Source organism: Schistocerca americana, chromosome 3 (assembly GCF_021461395.2).
Source record: "Schistocerca americana isolate TAMUIC-IGC-003095 chromosome 3, iqSchAmer2.1, whole genome shotgun sequence".
NCBI classification, from domain to species: Eukaryota; Metazoa; Arthropoda; class Insecta; order Orthoptera; family Acrididae; genus Schistocerca; species Schistocerca americana.
The window spans coordinates 873,820,802-873,842,397 of record NC_060121.1 but is presented as its reverse complement, the minus strand read 5'-3'; the positions used below and the strand labels follow the sequence as shown (position 1 = coordinate 873,842,397).

General features: G+C 45.3%; 1 protein-coding gene and 1 pseudogene across 2 annotated transcripts in view; one reads left to right on the top strand and one right to left on the bottom strand.

The window, feature by feature from the left end:
• The window catches only part of LOC124607345 (myocardin-related transcription factor A-like), a 131,730-nt gene that overhangs the window by 41,038 nt on the left and 69,096 nt on the right, over positions 1 to 21,596 (top strand). The window lies entirely within an intron of this gene.
• Positions 13,221 to 13,286, bottom strand: LOC124608733 (annotated as a pseudogene).

Here is a 21,596-nt window from a genome sequence, read left to right as displayed (position 1 = left end):
GGCGGGTTCGTCGTCCCCCGGCCGCGTGCTGACTCAGCGGACGTCCACAGTTCCGGCGTCGCCGCCGCCGCACATCACAACGAGGCGGACACCGGCGCGCAGCACACGGCGGCGCACCGGCCTCTCTCCCCGTCCTGCAACGCCTTTGGAACTCACTATATCGTGGCCACAATACTCTCCCTAGCTGCTGCTTTCTGAGCGCGGCAGGCTAACATCCTCATATTTCGATTCCTGACTAACTAAAACGTGGCAGTATTACGCAAAACCAAGTATTTTCCCATTAGTCGATTGCATCCTATGCTCCAGAGTTCTAGAACTAAGTGACGGTTCTTCTGCATCATTTCAAAACGCTGTTGTGATTCATCTGAACAGGATGCTGATTCGCGTTTATATAACACCCAAGGAGAGGTTCCCAGTGGCGGGGTCGAGTTTTTGGAACCATCTATACCGTTATGTTGGTTAAGGTCCCAGGTATCACACACTGCAGCCACTCACCCTGGTGGGGCACTAATAAACTAATAAGCGAATAATTGACGAAAAAAAATTTCGGAATTTTGTGTGAACTCAACATATACATGCGTGGTGTAATGCATAGGAAAATAGCTTCACGAGCAGGATCTTGTCAGTTCGAATTTTGTCCGGTGCAGTAATTTTTTTTAAAAATCTTCGTCGAAATGATTTTGAACATCATTTTTATTCATTTCATCGATTTAAATGTAATTTTTTTAATTTCCATTCCTTCGCGTATCATTTTATCGCAATATCAATGACATAAAAAATATTAGGAAAACGTTTGATGCACCTCATTTTCTGTTCATGACTTCGAGCATTATTCAAAGGCACTGAAAAGTTTCTGTGGTCTATTTATTTCTTTTACACAAAATATTTGACCAATTTCTTTGTTTTTTATTTTCGAGTTTTATTCAGAAATCATGATCTTACTGACTCCTCGTTTGCTTTCCTAACGTCTTCTGTTCTCGAAAATCCTAGCTTTGGTACTTGATTCGAAGGAATCCTTTTTAACATTTAAATACCGCACCAATGTATGTTTTTATGTGCAAAATAGCTAGGCCTTGAAGACATCAACTTTTTGACACTTCATTTACTCAGCTTGGCGACAGCATTTAGTGAAAGATTCCAATTTTTCCTCAACTCGTTAATTAAGTTTTCCTTAATAACCCTGATTTCTTTCAAGCAGTTAAATATTTTCATGCAAAAATAGACCTCACGCTAGTCACTTTGATACCCCGTTTGCTTCCTTCTCTCTCTTTGTTTCGCTATGAAAATTCAAACAAAACCTCATATCTTTATAGGGGGTCTTGTTTTTGCTCTGCTCACGCGTTCACAAAAACGTATCGGGTGTTAATCGTACGACAAAATAGTCCGTTCTGCGTGCTGTCATTTCCAAAAAACGTCGTTTCAATATCTTGAACCGTATATGGGATACGACGATTTTTACGACCACTTGATTCCCGAAGCCCAGGAAAGCGACCCGTCCGCGGATATAACAGCCAATATCTCAAGAATGAGAAGCGGTATCATTCCGGTCTCAACTTTAAATACAATTGAGATTTATAGATTACATTTCATACTCAATAATGTATGGCTTTAAATGAACTATAGGGAAGTCTACGCAATGTGATTTTATCTCCGCAAATTCTTAAAAATTTCGTGCGTTCATGTATTCAGTTTCGTGCAGCACAATAACTATGACGAATAGCGAAAGTAAATTCAGACCTTTATCGAGCAAAGATATTAAGCTATAAGATGCGGAAGAATCACATTTTTTTCACCGAATAGTTTACTTAAAATCGGATAATAAGTATTCCATAGCTGCCGTCGCGTCCGCTCCACTGCTTTGCCGAGAAGACACGTGGCTGGCCCTTTCGCTGTCGCGCAGCGAAAAGATTCAAACACGTTTGAATTGAAACACCGAGAACAGGCAGCGCCACGGAAGTCGCTCACGTAGGACACTTGCGTAACTATACCTGTGGTGGTGTTTTTTCGCCTGAAGGTGTCGCGCGCAGTCGGTCGCTTCTGTCGCTCACGTAGGACTCGGCCTAAGTCTAAAGTCCCAGGCTCTGCCCCTTCAAGATTAACGAATTGTAAAGTACTGATGACGCGTTAAAAAGTTGTCACCTGCTGCATGAAACTTACAACGACGAAAACCAAGCAAAGGTTCGAGAAATATCTTACGAATTATCGAATAACTAACTTGTTGTAGACTGTTTGAATAAATATCATCACCACACTCATACAGTGCAATTAAACTTTCGTTAACGATGTTACATGCATCACCAGCGGCGCAATGGGCGCAAAATGGCAGCCACTGGCAAGTTGGCCGTACTTTCCCTATACACAGCTTTAGACAGGCCATCATCAGCGCTGGAGGCGACGGTGCAGGGTACTAGCGCGGTGTCTCCGGGCGCTAATTTTTCAGGCCGGGGTGCGTGTTTAGAGAGCCTCGCTTTCGGGAAGCCTTTGGTTCAAGCCCATGTCTAGCATTCCGGATTTAGAGTTTGTCTGCATTCCCTAGATCGCATAAATTATGCGCGTTATGGGACGCTTCTCTTGGAAAAGACCCGCTCGTTTTCCTTCCCAATACTCCCCAACTCGAACTCATTTTCCATCAGCAATAACGTCAGTCTCGACCGACCGTTAAAAAGCACCAATCTTGCATTTTTTGACGCCCTTCCTAAGAGGAAAACCAGTATTCTGCAAACCCATTTGGCAGAAGAACTGCATTAGCAAAAGTTAAGCACACGCAGAAGCACACACACATCTGATCTCGATAGTATACGATTAAAAGAGTACACGCAAACATAGTTTGAATAAGTAGGACGTGCTCTAGGATTGTAGCTTAACAGTTCACTATAGCTCCTACGACAATGTAGCAGAAATGCTCGGAGAAGAATCTTTGGAGAAATGGTGCAGTTGTTATCGCAAAATCCTGTTTGCTAAATCTGGAGAACGGGTGTTGCAGGAAGGTTCGCGAACATGTGTATCGCAACCGTGGTACTCGTATATCTCCGTTAAGGATTAGGAAAACAAGACGTTACAGATGACGCCGCTTACGTCGACTCGTACAGTCAGTCACTTCCTCTCATTCAATAGAGAAGTCATTAGAAATGTAGAAGGCCTGCAGAGAATCGATGTGTGATGCTCGGCTGGCAATTGTCTGTTAAGCTAAACGAACGTAACTTATTGCGTACAAACAATGGGGAATGCCCGTCACTGTTAGATCACTCTGTAAAAGCACAATCATTGCAAACATTGACGTCCCTCAATCTGAGAGATACGTACAGAGCGGTGTGAAGTGGAACGATCACATAAAACTAATCGCGGAAAAGAATAGAGTCTACCGACGAAGGAGGCAACTTACAAGACTCTCATTCGACCAATAGTTGACTATTGCTCCTCACTCTGCGACCCATACCAGGGAGGATTGCTGGAGGAAGCAGAGGATATCCAAAGGACAGCACGGCGTTTCGTCGCCGGCCCGTTTAGTCGACGCGACAGCTTCACAGAGATTCCTATGAAACTTCAGTGATAGACGCTACTACACAGGCGTAGTGTGGTTTATTGTTCATATTCGGGCAGCGTAAGCCTCTAGAAGAATCCCATCAACATATTATTTCCTCACGTATGTATCTCGCCACGAATGTAAAGTTAGAGAATTTCCATATCGTACGGAGGTTTACAAACAGTCGTTTCCTAGAATGAGATGTTCACTCTGCAGCAGGGTGTGCGCTGATATGAAACTTCCTGGCAGATTAAAACTGTGTGCCAGACCGAGACTCGAACTCGGAACCTTTGCCTTTCGCGGGTAAGTGCCCTACCGTCTGAGCTACCCAAGCACGACTCACGCCCCGTCCTCACAGCTTTACTTCTGCCAGTATCTCGTCTCCTACCTTCCGGTAGAGCGCTTGCCTACGAAAGGCCATAGGTCCCGAGTTCGAGTCTCGGTTTGGCACACATTTTTAATCTGCCAGGAAGTTTCAGTCGTTTCTTAGTCGCACCATTCCCTTCCGCAACAGGAAAGGGGCCAGTTACAGCGGTATATCGGTACGAAATATCCTCCACCCGGTCATGTACGAGGGTCACTCCAAAAGAAATGCACACTATTTTTGTAAACATACAGTTTACATTCTGCATGTGTGAGAGTCTTACAGTGTGTAGATACATCCTTCCCGCGTGTTTTCAAACTTAGTTCAACCTGTTCCCGTTGAGTGGCGTCGTCACAGCATGTCTTCAAAATGGCTGCTACACTTGACGTTCGTCAGAAGCAGCATACTGTCATAGAATTCCTGTGCTGTGAGAACGAGACAGTGGGAAACATCCACAAGAGGATGAAAAAGGTGTATGGACATGCTACTGCAGATCGCAGTACAGTTAGTCGGTGGCAATCAGGTTACGTGTTGAAAGCGTGCACGGCAATATTGAGGATCGTCCTCGCAGCGGCAGGCCTCGTACTGCACACATTCCAGACAATGTGCAGAGAGTTAGCGAATTGGTGACTGCTGACAGACGCATCACAGTGAACGAATTGTCACGCTACATTGGGATAGGGGAAGGAAGTGTTTGAAGAATACTGGAAGCGTTGGCGTTAAAAAAGGTTTGTGCCAAGTGGGTTCCCAGGATGTTGATAGTGGCTCACAAAGAAACGGTATGCAGCGAACTTTTGGAACAGTACGAGAATGGTGGAGATGATTTCTAGGAAGAATTGTGACAGGTGATGAAACATGGCTCCATCATTTTTCACCAGAGACGAAGAGGCAATCAGTGGAGTGGCATTATGCAAATTCAAGCAAGAAAAACAAATTCAAAATCACACTTTCTGCTGTAAAAGTTATGGCTACGGTGTTTTTCGATTCCGAAGGACTCTTGGTTGTGGACATCGTGCCAAGTGGAACCACCATAAATTCTGATGCATATGTGACGACACTGAAGAAACTTCAAGCTCGACTGAGTCGTGTTCTACCACATCGGCAAAAGCAAGATGTTTTGCTGTTGCACGACAATACACGGCCGCATGTTAGTCAAAAAACGGTGGAAGCGATCACAAAACTCGGATGCATAACACTGAAACATCCGCCTTACAGTCCTGACCTGGCTCCGTGTGACTATCATCTCTTTGGGAAACTGAAAGACTCTCTTCGTGGAACAAGGTTCGAAGATGATGACTCCTTTGTGCACGCTGCCAAACAGAGGCTCCGACAGGTTGGTGCAGAATTTTACCGTGCGGGTATACAGGCGCCGGTTCCAAGATCGCGTAAGGCAGTTGAGAAGGATGGAAATTATATGGAGAGATGAAAATATTGTTCCTAAAGGATGTGTCTACACACTGTAAAACTTTCAAACATGTAGAATAAAAGATGTATTTTAAAAAATGGTGTGCGTTTCTTTTGGAGTGACCCTCGCACATTGGCTCGCGGAGTATCTGTGTATACGGTACGGATTCGGATGTCAAGAGGTTTCGGACGGAGGGAGACGCAGACTGGCAGCGGGTGCCGGCCGCCGCGCTCGCCTCGTGCGGCGATAAACAGCGCGACCGCATCGATGCAACTTCCTGCTGTTGCTTCGCTTCCGGTCGCCCGCTCGCCGGCCACGTCTCGAGCAGCGCCTGTCGGCAGTGAGCGGAGAATGCCCGCCGCCTCGTGTCGGCAGCGCTGCGCACGCCCGCGGACGTAAGTCGGAGTTTCGTTTCGGCGCTCTCTGAACGCCTGCCTCTGCTGTTGTCCTCCGACTCTGCACGCTGCTGGACTCTGTCGCCTGCGAGCCTCTCCATCTCTGCTTAGCTGCGGCAGCCTAGATCTGCTTACTGCGTTCGATCCTTCGCCTCCCCCTGCAAGTTCCCCTTCCCCTCTCACCCAAGGGCAGTGTCCTAAGAACATATTGTGGCACAAAGCTGTTTCGTTTCCGATTACATTCAATAGCTGTTAATTAATTGTCCGATCCAGTCTCCAGCATTCTTTTGTACTACCACACTTCCAAAGCTCGTAGCCTCTTCTTGTCTGTTCCATGCCTTACTTCCATATATCTGTACTCTCCGGACAAATACTTTCAAAGAATTCGTAAGACTTAACGTATACAGGGTGGTCCATTGATCGCGACCGGCCCAAATAGCTCACGAAATGAGCGTCAAACGAAAAAACTACAAAGAACAAAACTTGTCTACCAGAATGAGATTTTCACTCTGCAGCGGAGTGTGCCCGCGAAAGGCAAAGGTCCCGAGTTCGAGTCTCGGTCGGGCACACAGTTTTAATCTGCCAGGAAGTTTCAAAACTTGTCTAGCTTGAAGCGGGAAACCAGATGGCGCTATGATTGACCCGCTAGATGGCGCTGCCATAGGTCAAACGGATATCAACAGCGTTTTTTAAATAGGAACCCCCATTTTTTATTACATATTCGTGTAGTACGTAAAGAAATATGAATGTTTTAGTTGGACCACTTTTTTCGCCTTGTGATAGATGGCGCTGTAATAGTCACATACATATGGCTCACAATTTTAGACGAACAGTTGGTAACAGGTAGGTTTTTAAATTAAAATACAGAACGTAGCTACGTTTGAACATTTTATTTCGGTTGTTCCAATGTGACACATGTAACTTTGTGAACTTATCATTTCTGAAAACGCATGCTGTTACAGCGTGATCACCTGTAAATGCCACATTAATGCAATACATGCTCAAAATGATGTCCGTCAACCTCAATGCATTTGGCAATACGTGTAACGACATTCCTCTCAACAGCGAATAGTTCGCCTTCCGTAATGTTCGCACATGCATTGACACATGTTGTCAGGCGTTGTCGGTGGATCACGATGGCAAATATCCTTCAACTTTCCCCACAGAAAGAAATCCGGGGTCGTCAGATCCGGTGAACGTGCGGGCCACGGTATGGTGCTTCGACGACCAATCCACCTGTCATGAAATATGCTATTCAGTACCGCTTCAACCGCACGCGACCTATATGTGCCGGACATCCATCATGTTGGAAGTACATTGCCATTCTGTCATGTAGTGAAACATCTTCTAGTAACATAGGTAGAACATTACGTAGAAAATCAGCATACATTGCACCATTTAGATTGCCATCGATAAAATGGGGGCCAATTATCCTTCCTCGCATAATGTCGCACCATACATTAACCCGCCAAGGTCGCTGATGTTCCACTTGTCGCAGCCGTCCCGGATTTTCCGTTGCCCAATAGTGCATATTATGCCGCTTTCGTTACCGCTATTTGTGAATGACGTTTCGTCGCTAAATAGAACGCGTGCAAAAAATCTGTCATCGTCCCGTAATTTTTCTTGTGCCCAGTGGCAGAACTGTACACGATGTTCAAAGCCGTCGCCATGCAATTCCTGGTGCATAGAAATATGGTACGGGTACAATCGATGTTGATCTAGCATTCTCAACACCGACGCTTTTGAGATTCCCGATTCTCGCGCAATTTGTCTGCTACTGATGTGCGGATTAGCCGCGACAGCAGCTAAAACACCTACTTGGGCATCATCATTTGTTGCAGGTCGTGGTTGACGTTTCACATGTAGCTGAACACTTCCTGTTTCCTTAAATAACATAACTATCCGGCGAACGGTCCGGACTCTTGGATGATGTCGTCCAGGATACCGAGCAGCATACGTAGCACACGCCCGTTGGGCATTTTGATCACAATAGCCATACATCAACACGATATCGACCTTTTTCGCAATTGGTAAACGGTCCATTTTAACACGGGTAATGTATCACGAAACAAATACCGTCCACACTGGCGGAATGTTACGTGATAACACGTACTTATACGTTTGTGACTATTACAGCGCCATCTATCACAAAGCGAAAAGAGTGGTCCAACTAAAACATTCATATTTCATTACGTACTACACGAATACGTAATAAAAATGGGTGTTCCTATTTTTAAAAAACGCTGTTGATATCCGTTTGACCTATGGCAGCGCCATCTAGCTAGTCAACCATAATGCCATCTGGTTTTCCCCATTCAAGATAGACGAGTTTCGTTCTTTGTAGTTTTTTCGTTTGATGCTTATTTCGTGAGATATTTGGCCCTGTCACTTTCAATGGACCACCCTGTATAGTGGATGTTTTTCAGAGAAGCGTGTCTTACGTTTACTAGTCTAGATTATATCCCCTTTACTTCTGTTGTCAGTTATTCCTGTACTACGTTTAGCATCTCATTTTCGTACGTAGTGCCACCAATGTCAGCGGATTAATTATATTACACTGCCCGGTTTATAAGTGGCGTTTTTAGGACACGAGACATTCCGCTGAACTAACCTTCCAAGTCGCTTGCCATCTCCGACAGAATTACAATGTCATCGACAAACCTCAGATTTGAAATTTTTCTTCTCGCTAAACTTTAAATGTATCATAGTTTGCTTCAGTACTCAATCTTTGAACAGGCTAATTGACACGCTACGCTCCTGCATTATTCCTTTTCCGACTGCTGGCTTCCCTTTCATGTATTTCGACAGATTAACGCTTCATCTCAGTTGAAAGTAAAGCGAGATCCGGAATGCCTGCAGCGGCAAGTGAAGCGCAGTTGTGGCTCTTGTGTTAGACACACTGCACTGGGATAGTACTCCTGCGTGAGAGATGTCTAAGAGATTGACTTAATGGAGCTCGTAATGGGTTACAAGTCGAAACAGCGGTGACGGTACGACGCTCATCCCCCTTCACAGTATCAGCTTTCGTTTCAAGTTGGCAGCTGCTCACCTTAGATATACTTTGGTTTGTACTAGGCAAGAGAGCGCGCCCTGTATGATTGGCGGAAAAGAAAGGGTTCGGCATGGCTGGCAAACTTGGCAGCCGAGAAGTAACAAGTGTCGTACTTAAGCAGCACTTTGTGATGACTGTGAGGGGATCTTACTTTGACGTGTCACCATAGTTTATCAGCATATATACCAAAGTTTCTTTTATTTTTACAGCTTTGATTTAAACTCATACACCTCTTAATCTGGCCTCTACTGCAGACCGTATTGTTTGTCTAGTCTTCTTACTATGTAACTACTGTGTTTGTAAAGGTTAAGATTTTCCGAGCTATAAACGTAATGGAAGTGAAACGTGGACGATAAATAGTTTGGACAAGAAGAGAATAGAAGCTTTCGAAATGTGGTGCTACAGAAGAATGTTGAAGATTTGATGGGTAGATCACATAACTAATGAGGAGGTATTGAATAGGATTGGGGAGAAGAGGAGTTTGTGGCACAACTTGACGAGAAGAAGGGATCGGTTGGTAGGACATGTCCTGAGGCATCAAGGTATCACCAATTTAGTATTGGAGGGCAGCGTGGAGGGTAAAAATCGTAGAGGGAGACCAAGAGATGAATACACTAAGCAGATTCAGAAGGATGTAGGTTGCAGTAGGTACTGGGAGATGAAGAACCTTGCACAGGATGGAGTAGCATGGAGAGCTGCATCAAGCCAGTCTCAGGACTGAAGACCACAACAACAGCAACAACAACAAACGTAATAAGTTTTTGCATAACTATTCCATGCGGGTGTGGGTGGCCTCCCAGCCGCGCAAGGCAGTGCGCTGCGCGTTACGCTACACGAGCGGGACTCGGCCCGAATCCTGAGTTGTTTTCCTGCCATTGCCTTTATGTTTGCGGAAGTGATGCATGATTCGCCCTTTCGAGTCGGAACTTCGGCAGTAGACGACTGCGCGCTGCACAGCGCCTCTCCTGAGGCGCCTGCCACTGGGACGTGTCATCTGCGTAAGGTGTCCGCGGTTCCTTAACGAACTCGTGACGAAGCGCGCTGCTCTTCCTTGCATCTTCCCTCTCTTCTGTGTCAGTCCTACTCGGTAACGATCCCGTCCTTTTCCTGATGGTAACTCCATCCGTCAAACTACGATTTTGTCACTGAACATGACTTCTGCCTCCCCTGCAACTGTCTGCATTTCGTGGTCTTGTGGTAGCGTTCTCGCTTCACGGAGTCTCGGGTTCGATTCCCGGCGGGGTCAGAGATTTTTCCTGCCTCGAGATGACTGGGTGTCGTTGCGTCGTCTTCATCCTCATTGCGATCGGAGGAAGGCAATGGCAAACCACCTCCGCTAGGATCTTGCCTAGTACGGCGGTGCGGGTCTATCGCATCGTCCCCTACACTCCTCGGAGTATGGGACCTCACCATCATCCCCCGCAACTAATTTTATGTGCTGAAATCACTACGCATAAGTATTCTGAGATATATTTAACGGTTTTAATTGTCTCCAGGAATCGTTGTAAGTAGTGTAATCAGACAATAACGGGTCTTTCCATATACACGTGAAACTCTTAACTTTTCGACCTGACGCGGCCCCTCCCGCCGGAGGTTCGAGTCATCCCACGGGCATGGGTGGGTGTGTTGTCCTTAGCGTAAGTTAGTTAAAGTAGCGTGTAAGTCTAGGGACCGATGACCTCAGCAGCCTGGTCCCTTAGGTGCCGCGCGGAATTAGCCGTGCGGTCTCAGGCGCTGCAGTCATGGACTGTGCCGCTGGTCCCGGCGGAGGTTCGAATCCTCCCTCGGGCATGGATGTGTGTGTGTGTTTGTCCTTAGGATAATTTAGGTTAAATAGTGTGTAGGCTTAGGGACTGATGACCTTAGCAGTTAAGTCCCATAAGATTTCACACACATTTCCCTTAGGAATTCACAGACATGTGAACATTCTTTCGATCTGCCTTTTTGCGCGTTATTAACTAAACATCTATAATTTTCAGCCATTTTTTCGGGACAAGACTCCCCTTAACTTAGACTGATACATTTATCGTCCTCCATCATTCCAATAATTTGGTATCGTGGTAGCAGAACTGGTAGACTAAGCTGTCTGTAGCGATTTCGCCCAGAAATTTCGCAGGTAAAGAAAATAGCCGGCCGCTGTGGCTGAGGTTCTAGGCGCTTCAGTCTGGAACCGCGCGACCGCTACGGTCGCAGATTCGAATCCTCCTTGGGGCATGGATGTGTGTGATGTCCTTAGGTTAGTTAGTTTTAAGAAGTTCTAAGTTCTAGGGGACTGATGACCTTAGAAGTTAAGTCCCATACTGCTCAGAGCCCCGTTTGAACCATTTGTGGGCCCTCTGCCGGCGTCCCTGCCCCCCACCCCCGCCACCCCCCTGCAGTCGAGCCTCTCCTGGGGCACTCCACTCCGCGCGCCCAATAAATAAAACCCGAGGCGAATCGTGCCGCTCGTATTTGGATCTTTTCTGTCTCTTCCGCTAATTCATCTTCGTACGTCAACGATGCTACGTAATTGACGTAAGGAGCTTTTTGTAAGCGATCTATGTCGTACGTGAATTACATTTCCTCGAAAGTCTTCCGATAAATGTGTTTCTGTCATTTGTCTTTCCCACGGCTAGACTTACGTTTTCGTTCTACCTTAAATCAGTAGGACACAAAATTGTAGGTACGTGGAGGTTGCGACTGATGCCATCGATTGGCCATCGATTGCATAATCAAACGATGCCCGATGTCATAACTTACAGGAATGCAGCAGGGCGACAATCTCCGCTATTTCGACAGGTTTGATCATTCTTCGGTGTTCCAAAAAGATGTGATCGCGACGTTTCGGTTTGTTGGATTAGTATTATTTTGATCAGCTGCGAAATAGAACACGTGCTCTCGTGTGTTACAGGCCAAAGTGTGTCGTGGGGATACTGGACTAATGCTGCCACCTTTATCGCGGAGTTTGCAAAGATGGGTTTTGACAGAAAACCATTGAAGTTTTTGTTCGTAAGAGAGAAACTAGTCGGTTTGAGTTGCGTGAGCAACCGTCCGCTTCATTCGCGTGGTGGAACTCACGTTTCGCGAAGTCAGTCGGCACGAAAAGCTCTCCTTGTAGGGGCGTTTGGGCCGGCTGTGTTTGCAGCCCTGCGTATAAGGGCCGGCCGCTCCCCCACTGTAAACAAGAGCGTGCGAGCGGCGTGTTGTGACGCGGCGGCTGCCTGCCCCCCCCCCCCCCCCCCTCACCACTATCCAGTACTACGGCTGCTAGCCGGTCAGCAGTGAGTAGCGGCAGTGTCGGTGCCGCCCGCCTGCCATGTGCACGGCCACCGCCTGCTGCCGGCCGACGCCGCCGCCGACGCTGCCGCGGGCCGCGCACGGTCAGTGCCGCCCACGCGCACAGTCGCCGCCGCGCTTCACGTCTCCTCGCAGCCGCGCGTTTATTTCCTCCGCGACTTTCGCCTAAACTGCCTCGACCACCGCCTCCAAATCTGTGTAGATCGGGGTCGTTTGCTGATTCGACACAGTGAACCCTCTATCTTAATTAGTAGTCCGTCCCGTTTGTTACCCCTGTTACCTTCGTGTGAACTCCAGTGACCACCAGTGCGAGTGCGTCTGCTACGAACTGTGTATCGCGGCTGGGAGCCCCCTCACGTCCCGTGACTGGTGTTGTTCGTTGCTGATTGCATGTAGGTCCGAGCCTCGAACTGTGACAACGTTGGGCCACTATCGTCTTTACAGGAACACCACTCACAACCACCCCCTCGAGTGCGAGGTCGCAACTTTGGTCTTTATCTGGGAGTGTTGTGTTAACAGTTAATACACGCAAGATATTAGCTGCTTCTGAAGCACCGTGTGTATCTGGAGGGCAACAGGAAATGAGTGTCCGGAAGGTGCAGAGATCAGTCTTCTGTGGGATGTACGTACAACGCTTCACAAAATGGACATCGTCGACATTTGAGTAATTTTCAAAACTTGCACCACGAATACCGAATGAAAAATGGCACATCACAGTGATCATGAAGGTTCGCATCATCAACATCGGAGGCGAACTTCTTGGGAGTTCAGGATGTTCCACTAGGTATCCAATCTCAAAGAATGCGCGTAGAATCATATTTGTGTACCAGAGTGAAGATAACTGATGCAAAATGATAGCATGCAACCGAATCTGAAACAATCTGTGTTGGAAATATTTACTATCAAAAACAGTCTTGAAATTACAATGAAATGAACACCCTTAGCTGCTTACAGGCGTTGACATACGTCAACGGGGACAGATGAAAATGTGTGTCCCGACCGGGACTCGAACCCGGGATCTCCTGCTTACATGGCAGACGCTCTATCCTTTTTTTTCTTTCATTTTGTTCAGTATAGTTCGTTGCGTTTGGTTTGTGCGGACGTCACATGGCGCCCGTTCAAGTTGATCGTTGATTCTTTTACTCAGTTTTTTTGTTACAGAGGACAATCGGCCCTCTGACCGAACACGCTGAGCTACCGTGCCGGCGGGGGCCGTGCTTATCTTCTCTGTATCGTTCCAATTTTAGTATATGTACTGCCGAAGCAAGTACTCCATGTAAGCCACCGAGGACACAGAGGATAGCGCGACTGCAGGGATTTATCTCTGGCACGCCTCCCGCGAAACTCACATTCTCAATGTATCGTCCCGCACTACATTCGTAGTGCCCCCGCCCATTATACTCATTACTCGCGGCGCGTTGCCGATTCCCGTAAGAGTTCGGGCTCTGTTTGTGCATTCGCACAGAAGTAGAAGATGGTCAAGTGGCCGGTGAGCCTTTTATATATATATACTAAGATGGTATCTGTTCTTTCGGACATGTCTTGATAACAATTTATTTATTACGGTCACCGGTTTCGACCACCCCTGTGGTCATCTTCAGACCTACAAGTCGTATACAAAGCTTTAATTAGAGGGCTACATACATTAAAGAAAATACATACAGTTATAAAGCTATAAAACGATGAATTACCAATGAGGAAGTAAGGACCTCCTCCTGCCGGAGAATCACTACTGGAGAAACCAATGCACGTCTTACTATATATAATGGAGGCTCCGCCCACTTCTGACGGAATGATGTCATTACTAACCAATGGGTTATAGGTCGAATAAGAATGTAAAATTTCTCAGTAAAAAGAACATTGTCAAGAAAGGAAAATAAACACACATTAAACTTAGCTTATTTAACAATTATTGTCAATTAAGAAGCGTTAAAATATTTAAACGTGTAGGATAAATGAACTTCGTTTTGACAGTACATTGGTTGCCTTCTCAAGGCCTGTTAGTGAATCATTTGGAACCACTGGTTGCCATGGTGAAGTTGGACGCCGTTCCAAAGATGTGGCAGCAGGCTTCTCTATAACGAAGTTGTTGCGAAAGTGGAATGGCATAGACTGTCACTACAGGCGATGTACTATTGAGCAGCAACATGTCTTTATTGAAACGATTTTCAATGAATAGGCTGCAATAATTGTTAACTGATATGTATAGTACATGCTGCACAGTTACGATTTACTGGTGTAAGAAGAGACTTCCATTTACATAGATTACATAATAAATCTTACAGATCAATACTAACAGAAAAAAAAATCGAGACGGCACACTAGTTGTGCATATTTATGAAATATTGCCTAAGGAATTCATATGTAGATTCCATTTTTTTTACATGTGACAGTTTTTAAAAGGCATTGCTATGACTTATGTTGCATGCCAGTCTTATAAACAAATAAAAATAGTGAAAATGGAAGGAATTTAAATAGTAAATATTTGTAACACTTTGATCACTGTTCACTCCCACAATGTATTCAAAAGTAATTAATCTGTGTTGGAGCTTATCGTGAAACTGGCTATCCTTTTAAGTCGTAGGTGCAGATAGTGCAAGAATGTTTTATAGGCACAGAAAAAACAAACATCCAGAGGCAGAATTTATCCAGTGGTTCCAGATGGTACGAATTGCAATGTCACACACTTTCCGAGAGGGGTAGATTTCTCTAAAGGAGAATGGTTTTTAAATACAGACCAGGGATCAAGCAGAAGTAAGTTGTTTTGACGAGCCATTGACCAAAAGCAATACTCATATCATAGTTGTAGTTTTCCCACTCTTGCTTGCTGTGACGTAAATATTCCCTACTGACCTTGCAGGATCACGCACACGAGAAAGAACACCTCCAACTTCTCGCTGCGCAATAAATAATTTTCCAGCCAATTCACCATCCAGATTAACCGTTGGCATAGTTGTATACGAGTGTGTTAAGGCATTGATATAAGTTCATGTTGATACTACTCTCTTGGTACCTCTAATTTCCGGAGTTCTTTTCATACCCGTTTCCTCTTCAAAACCCGATTGGTCGGAGTTGAAAACAAATTCCATACTGATAGACAGGATAAGTTTGTTTACCTCATCTACAAATTTTCTGGCCGATTCCGCTTGTAAATTGTATCGAGCATCCTTGAAAGGCGCAACTTCAGTTTTTATGACAAGTGCGCCTTGTCCTGTATCCGTAGTTTTTCTTATGCGCCCATACTGCTTTCTTTACTATGCAGCAGATGATTTTCCACATACGTAACTGTTTAGTCCTCCCTCCTTGGACAACGATTATCCTTTATTACGTTTCATTGGAGACAGGGTTTGTTGCTCCCTGTACGATAAGGACGACGAACTACACGGCTCTACACTTATTTCAGTATCACTTTCATTTGTTAAGCACGTATCGTCGTCATTGTACTCCTCATGTAAATTGTCCGTACAGGGCATACGACACCACGCATTCCACTGACTCACCTTTCAGAAACGCTAGTATTTCGTCTGCTTCTGATTTCTCTCTCTCTCTCTCTCTCTCTCTCTCTCGCTCGCTCTCTCTCTCTCTCTCTCTCTCTCTCTCTCTCTCTCTCTCTCTCTCTCTCTGCGAAATTCGTTGCGTTTCTTTTTGACGAAATTTCAACTTCGGCAACCGTCGTTGTAGATGTGATGAAATGTTTGCTTTGTTTATCGTTGCCATTGCTCTGCTTTGTATCAACAAAACTAGTACTGTTGCACTGTTGTGAGTTACTTGTGTACTAAGCAGTTCAGCTACGCTCCGTAGCCTCTTGCTGTGCTCACCGTTGGATACCTCCAGTACAGCCGCCTGTTGCCATTAGCAGCCAATATTGTGGTTACATGGTAGGCAGTATGAGGGGCATCGTATGACGTAGACATAGTTGGCCTTTTGTGACCTCACACTTAAGGGGTTCGTTGTCAGTGTTCCCATAATTCCGGCAGCCATTCAAGTCTTCTACTTGTGTACTCAACAGTGGTTGGCGGAGGGTCCATACTAGGGATGTGCTATGCTGGCGAATTGTCGACGGTGCTTTCGGTGTCATCATGGACGATTAAACATAGATAATAATCGACGTCAAAATTTCAGTGTTTTAACAACGATGTTAAATGATGAATTTATTAGAATGGCGCGAAAAACATCATACAAGGGTGAGTCAAATGAGAACCTTAAATATTTTTTAAATATTATTTATTGTGCAGAAGTGGTACAGAGCTGTATCACTTTTCAACATAATCTCCCCCACGCTCAATGCAAGTCCTCCAGCGCTTACAAAGTGCATAAATTCCTTTAGAAAAAAATTCTTTTGGTAGTCCGCGCAACCATTTATGCACCGCATGGCGTACCTCTTCATCAGAACGGAACTTCTTTCCTCCCATTGCGTCTTTGAGTGTTGCAAACATATGGAAATCACTTGGGGCAAGGTCTTGTGAGTATGGTGGATGAGGAAGACACTCAAAATGCAGGTCTGTGATTGTTGCAACTGTTGTACGGGCAGTGTGGGGCCTTGCATGTCATGTTGCAAAAGGACACGTGCTGACAGCAATCCACGTCGCTTTCATTTGATTGCAGGCCGAAGATGATTTTTTAGGAGATCTGTGTATGATGCCCTGGTGACAGTGGTCCCTCTAGGCATGTAATGCTCCAAAATGACGCCTTTTTCGTCCCAAAAGAGAGTGAGCATAACCTTCCATGCCGATGGTTCTGTTCGAAACTTCTTTGGTCTTGATGATGAGCAATGGGGCCATTCCTTGCTCGCTCTCTTCGTTTCCGGTTGGTGGAAGTGAACCCAGGTTTCGTCTCCAGTAACGATTCTTGCAGGGAAGCCATCACCTTCTCTTTCAAAGCGCCGAAGAAGTTCTTCACAAGCATCAACACGTCGTTCTCTCATTTCAGGAGTCAGCTGCCGTGGTACCCAACTTGTAGACACTTTGTGAAACTGGAGCACATCATGCGCAATGTGGTGTGCTGACCCATGACTAATCTGTAAACATGCTGCAATGTCATTCAGTGTCACTCGGCGGTTTTCCTTCACTTTGGCTTCAACTGCTGCAATGTTATGTTGAGTCACAACTCGTTGTGCCTGACCTGGACGAGGAGCATCTTCCATTGAAGTCACACCATTTGCGAACTTCCTACACCATTCGTAGACTTGCTGCTGTGACAAACATGCATCACCATACTGAACCTTCATTCGTCGATGAATTTCAATAGGTTTGACACCTTCACCACGCAAAAACCGAATAACAGAACGCTGTTCTTCCATGGTGGAAGGCGCAAGTGGGGCGGTCACTTTATACTGATACTGCGACGGTATGTGTGCATCTGCACTATGCTGCCACCTACAGGCCATTCTGCACGCTGTTTGTAGCACACTTACCGACTTACAGGATAACGGCGCGAAATTTAGATTTATTATTACAAATTTAAGGTTTTCATTTGACTCACCGTCGTATAAATACATAGTGCCATAAATATTAATCAGTAAATACAGCAATAAGTAACAACTTTTTCTGTACAAATTGTAAGAAACTACATTATTGAGACAAAGTTTCCCTTTCGGTCTACTGCGTTATTGAGAGCATATTTTGCATTTGAGATCAGTGTTTCAGTAATAGTTTCCTATATCTTCGAATAGGCTGTACCGGCGATGTTATTCCGTATTTCTAGTGGACTTTGTTTAAGATCTAGAAAACGATCTTTCAGAAAATAACTGAACTGTAATGGCAAGTCCGTGCCTGCTGCAGTTTACAAGTTATTCTTTTCTTGTGGTACTTTGTAATAAGCGCTCCGCACGTCATATTTGTTTATGTGCTATCCTGTAGCGCATCAGTGTGTTTCCCATCCTCACTGACAGTCGTCACAGCTGCTGCAAAAAAATCCTTGGCGGTTTTGATTGCCTTCGAACACGTTAAAACAGCTTGAAAATGTATTGTCTTGGATCGAGTATCGATTGACTTTGATATGGATAGTATGTTAACATGTTAAGTTCGTAGTAACCGCTTTTTGGTTTCCGTTATGATCTCCCTCTTCAGATCCTGTCCAACAGGTGGTAGTTGTTGCATGCCAGATATTTTCGTATTCAACATAGTAATCAGGATTACTTCACTGCTTGCAACGTACTTTTCTACTCACATTTTAGAATAGCCACTTCTGTAATCCACAGAATGTCACACCCGTTTACTGGATCTGCGGCGGTTAGCACGGGTGATACATAAGGACTGATCACTACACTCAGGAGCGAAAACCTTTCAGTCTTCTAGAACGTTGAATTCCACCTAGTGGGTGCTTCTTGCAGTAGTTTAGGTCTGATGGTTTTCTCAGTTCATCACTTGCTACGACACTGTTTAAACTACCTCGCAGTACTTTTCACTCAATGATCAGCCGAAGCAATCTGTCAGTCTTTCCATTAGATATTTTTTTCCTACCAAATTCAGCAGTCGGGCAAGACATGTTATGACTTTTCTTCCAATCGCTACTTCTGCTCTCTTAACGGACAAACTGACACTTTTACGAGACGTGTACAGAAATAGACTCGTTCAAGTGACGAAAAATTTATTGTCAGTGGTAACAAGTAGCCTTGTTTTCTTTTACCAATATATTTTGTCTTCAACATCGATGTTACTGTGTCTGAAAGACTTACGTATATTTAATCTCCAGCATTGGTATTGTGTGAATATGGACGACATCGAACATCTCTGGTACATACGATCCTTCCGCCCGCCCTCCTTGTTCGGTTTACGGAGGTACGCAGAAAGAAAGACGGAACAACTAAATTGGGGACGTCGTATCGAAAATATTGTGGAGAAGTCGATCCAAAGATTGCGTTTCATTGGCAGAACACTTAGAAGGTACAACAAATCTACTAAATAGACTGCCTAAACTTCTTTTGGATTATTGCTGTGCGCTATGGGATCCTTACAAGAGAACATCAACCAATTTCAAAGAGAAGCAGCGCGTTTTGTATGGTCACAAAGTACGGGAGAGATAGTAACGAATATGATAAGTGAGCTGGGGTGGAAATAATTGAAACAAAGGCATTTTTCGTTAGGGTGAAGTCTTTTCACAAAATTTCACTGGCCAGCTTTTCTAAAGTATTGTGTCGACTCCCATCTACGTAGCACGAAACGATCGTATTGCCGTGCCCCCCCCCCCCTCCCCGCCAAAGGGGCTGTGCGCACCCTCTGCCAGCATTTACGTGAGAAGTGCAGAGTAACCAGGTAGACGTAGGCCGGCGGTCTGACTGCGCCGCCGCGGTCACTACGCGAGGCGTGTTTCTCACAAGGGAACCTCCCCATCGCACCCCCCTCAGATTTAGTTATACGTTGGCACAGTGGATAGGCCTTGAAAAATTGAACACAGATCAATCGAGAAAACTGGAAGAAGTTGTGTGGAACTACGAAAAAAATAAGCAAAATATACAAACTGAGTAGTCCATGCGCAATATAGGCACCATCAAGGTTAGTGTGAGCTCAGGAGCGCCGTGGTCCCGTGGTTAGCGTGAGCAGCTGTACAACGAGAGGTCCTTGGTTCAAGTCTTCCCTCGAGTGAAAAGTTTACTTTCTTTATTTCCGCGAAGTTATGATCTGTCCGTTCGTTCATTGATGTCTCTGTTCACTGAAATAAGTTTAGTGTCTGTGTTTTGCGACCGCACCGCAAAACCGTGCGATTAGTAGACGAAAGGACGTGCCTCTCCAATGGGAAGCGAAAACACTTGATCGCAAGGTCATAGGTCAACCGATTCCTCCACAGGAAATCACGTCTGATATATTCTATACGACACTGGTGACGGCATGTGCGTCACATGACAGGAATATGTTGTCGACCCACCTAACTTGTACAGTTGGCGAATGGGTAAAAAGATTCTTCTACCTTGCCCGATTTAGGTTTTCTTGTGTATGTGATAATCACTCCCAAAAAAGTGATGAAAACATAGAGTTTGTCACATAAACTGCAACAAATGAATTTAACAGTTTCACAGTCGCACAGTTTTCCCTGTGCTCTGTCAAAACATATGTTTTTAACGTTTTCAAATTTTTCCGTGTGTAGACCGTCAAATCCTGCATATGTCCAAGCAAATCTGAAAATGTCCTGGAATTTTGGAGAGCGAAGTTGATTATCTGTGGGTGCCTGAACTTTGATAATTGTCTGAAAATAAAAAATTAAACTTTTGACTCGAGGGAAGTCTTGAACCAAGGACCTCTCTTTCCGTAGCTGCTCACGCTAACCACGGGACCACGGACCTCCTGAGCTCACACTCTCCTTGATGTTGCCTATATTGCGCATGGACTACTCAGTTTGTATGTTTTGCTTATTTTTTTTCGTAGTTCCACACAACTTCTTCCTGTTTTCTCGATTGATCTGTGTTCAGTTTTTCAAGGCCTATCCACCGTGCCAACTTACAACTAAATCTGAGGGGGGTGCGATGGGGAGTTTCCCTTGTCAGTAGTAAGCCCTGAGTTTCCGCGAGTGTGGCCGGCCCTGTGACACACAGTGGCGTCGTGTGGGCCCTCGCCCCCCCTCCCCCTCCCCCGCCCCCATCGCCCTGCAGTCTAACTTCTTCTGGGGCACTCCACTCCGCACGTCCTCTAAATAAAACCCGAGGCGAATCGTGCCGCTCCTATTTGGATCTTTTCTCTCTCTTCCTCTAATTCATATTCGTACGTCAACGATGCTAGATAATTAACGTAAAGAGCTTTTTGTGAGCGATCTATGTCGTACGTGAATTACATTTCATCGAGATTCTTCCGATAAATGTGTTTCTGTCATTTGTCTTTCCCACGGCTAGACTTCCGTTTTCGTTCTACCTTAAATCACTCTGGACACAAAATTGTAGATACGTGGAGGTTCCGAGTGGTGCCATCGATTGGCCATCGATTGCATAATCAAATGATACCTGATGTTATAACTTATAGGAACGTAGCAGGGAGAAAATCGCAGTTATTTCGACAGGTTTTCACCTTGTCATTGTCAGGGGACGGGTGCAGCAAGAGAATACTGTGTCAGTAAATTTAGAATCTCGCTACGCAAAGCATATCCGGAAAGATACCACACAGAGTCACTTTAAACACTAGCTCCACCAACCAACCAGACATGACCGACGTCAGAAGTTACCGATAGCGAAGATTGATAACCACCAGGAGAGGCAGCTTGAAGTCTGTCTGTGTGTTTTTTGGCAAAGGAGAGAGCATTCCTCGCAAAATTTAAGTAAAAGCCTGCATCTCTGTTATAAGGCTACTCCAATAGCTGAAAGTACATGCCATAATCTCCGTGTTGTTATACTCCGTAGGATGAGGGGTACTGAGGAAAATGTTGTGATATAGTATATTTAGTCGGCTGTTCTAAGCGTGTGTGACGCTTACGCCCAATGTACCGGTCCTCCACGGCCCTGATGGTATGACCAGCATACGACTTACCCGAGGTGGAAGGAATACGGTGGACACCCGCCTTATGAAAACCGAGGTCCCGAAGGGGCCCTAATTAGAGATGATGGTCGAAAATACATTTCACATCATGTTTCCGCAGAATGCGGCCAATCCTGTAGGAAA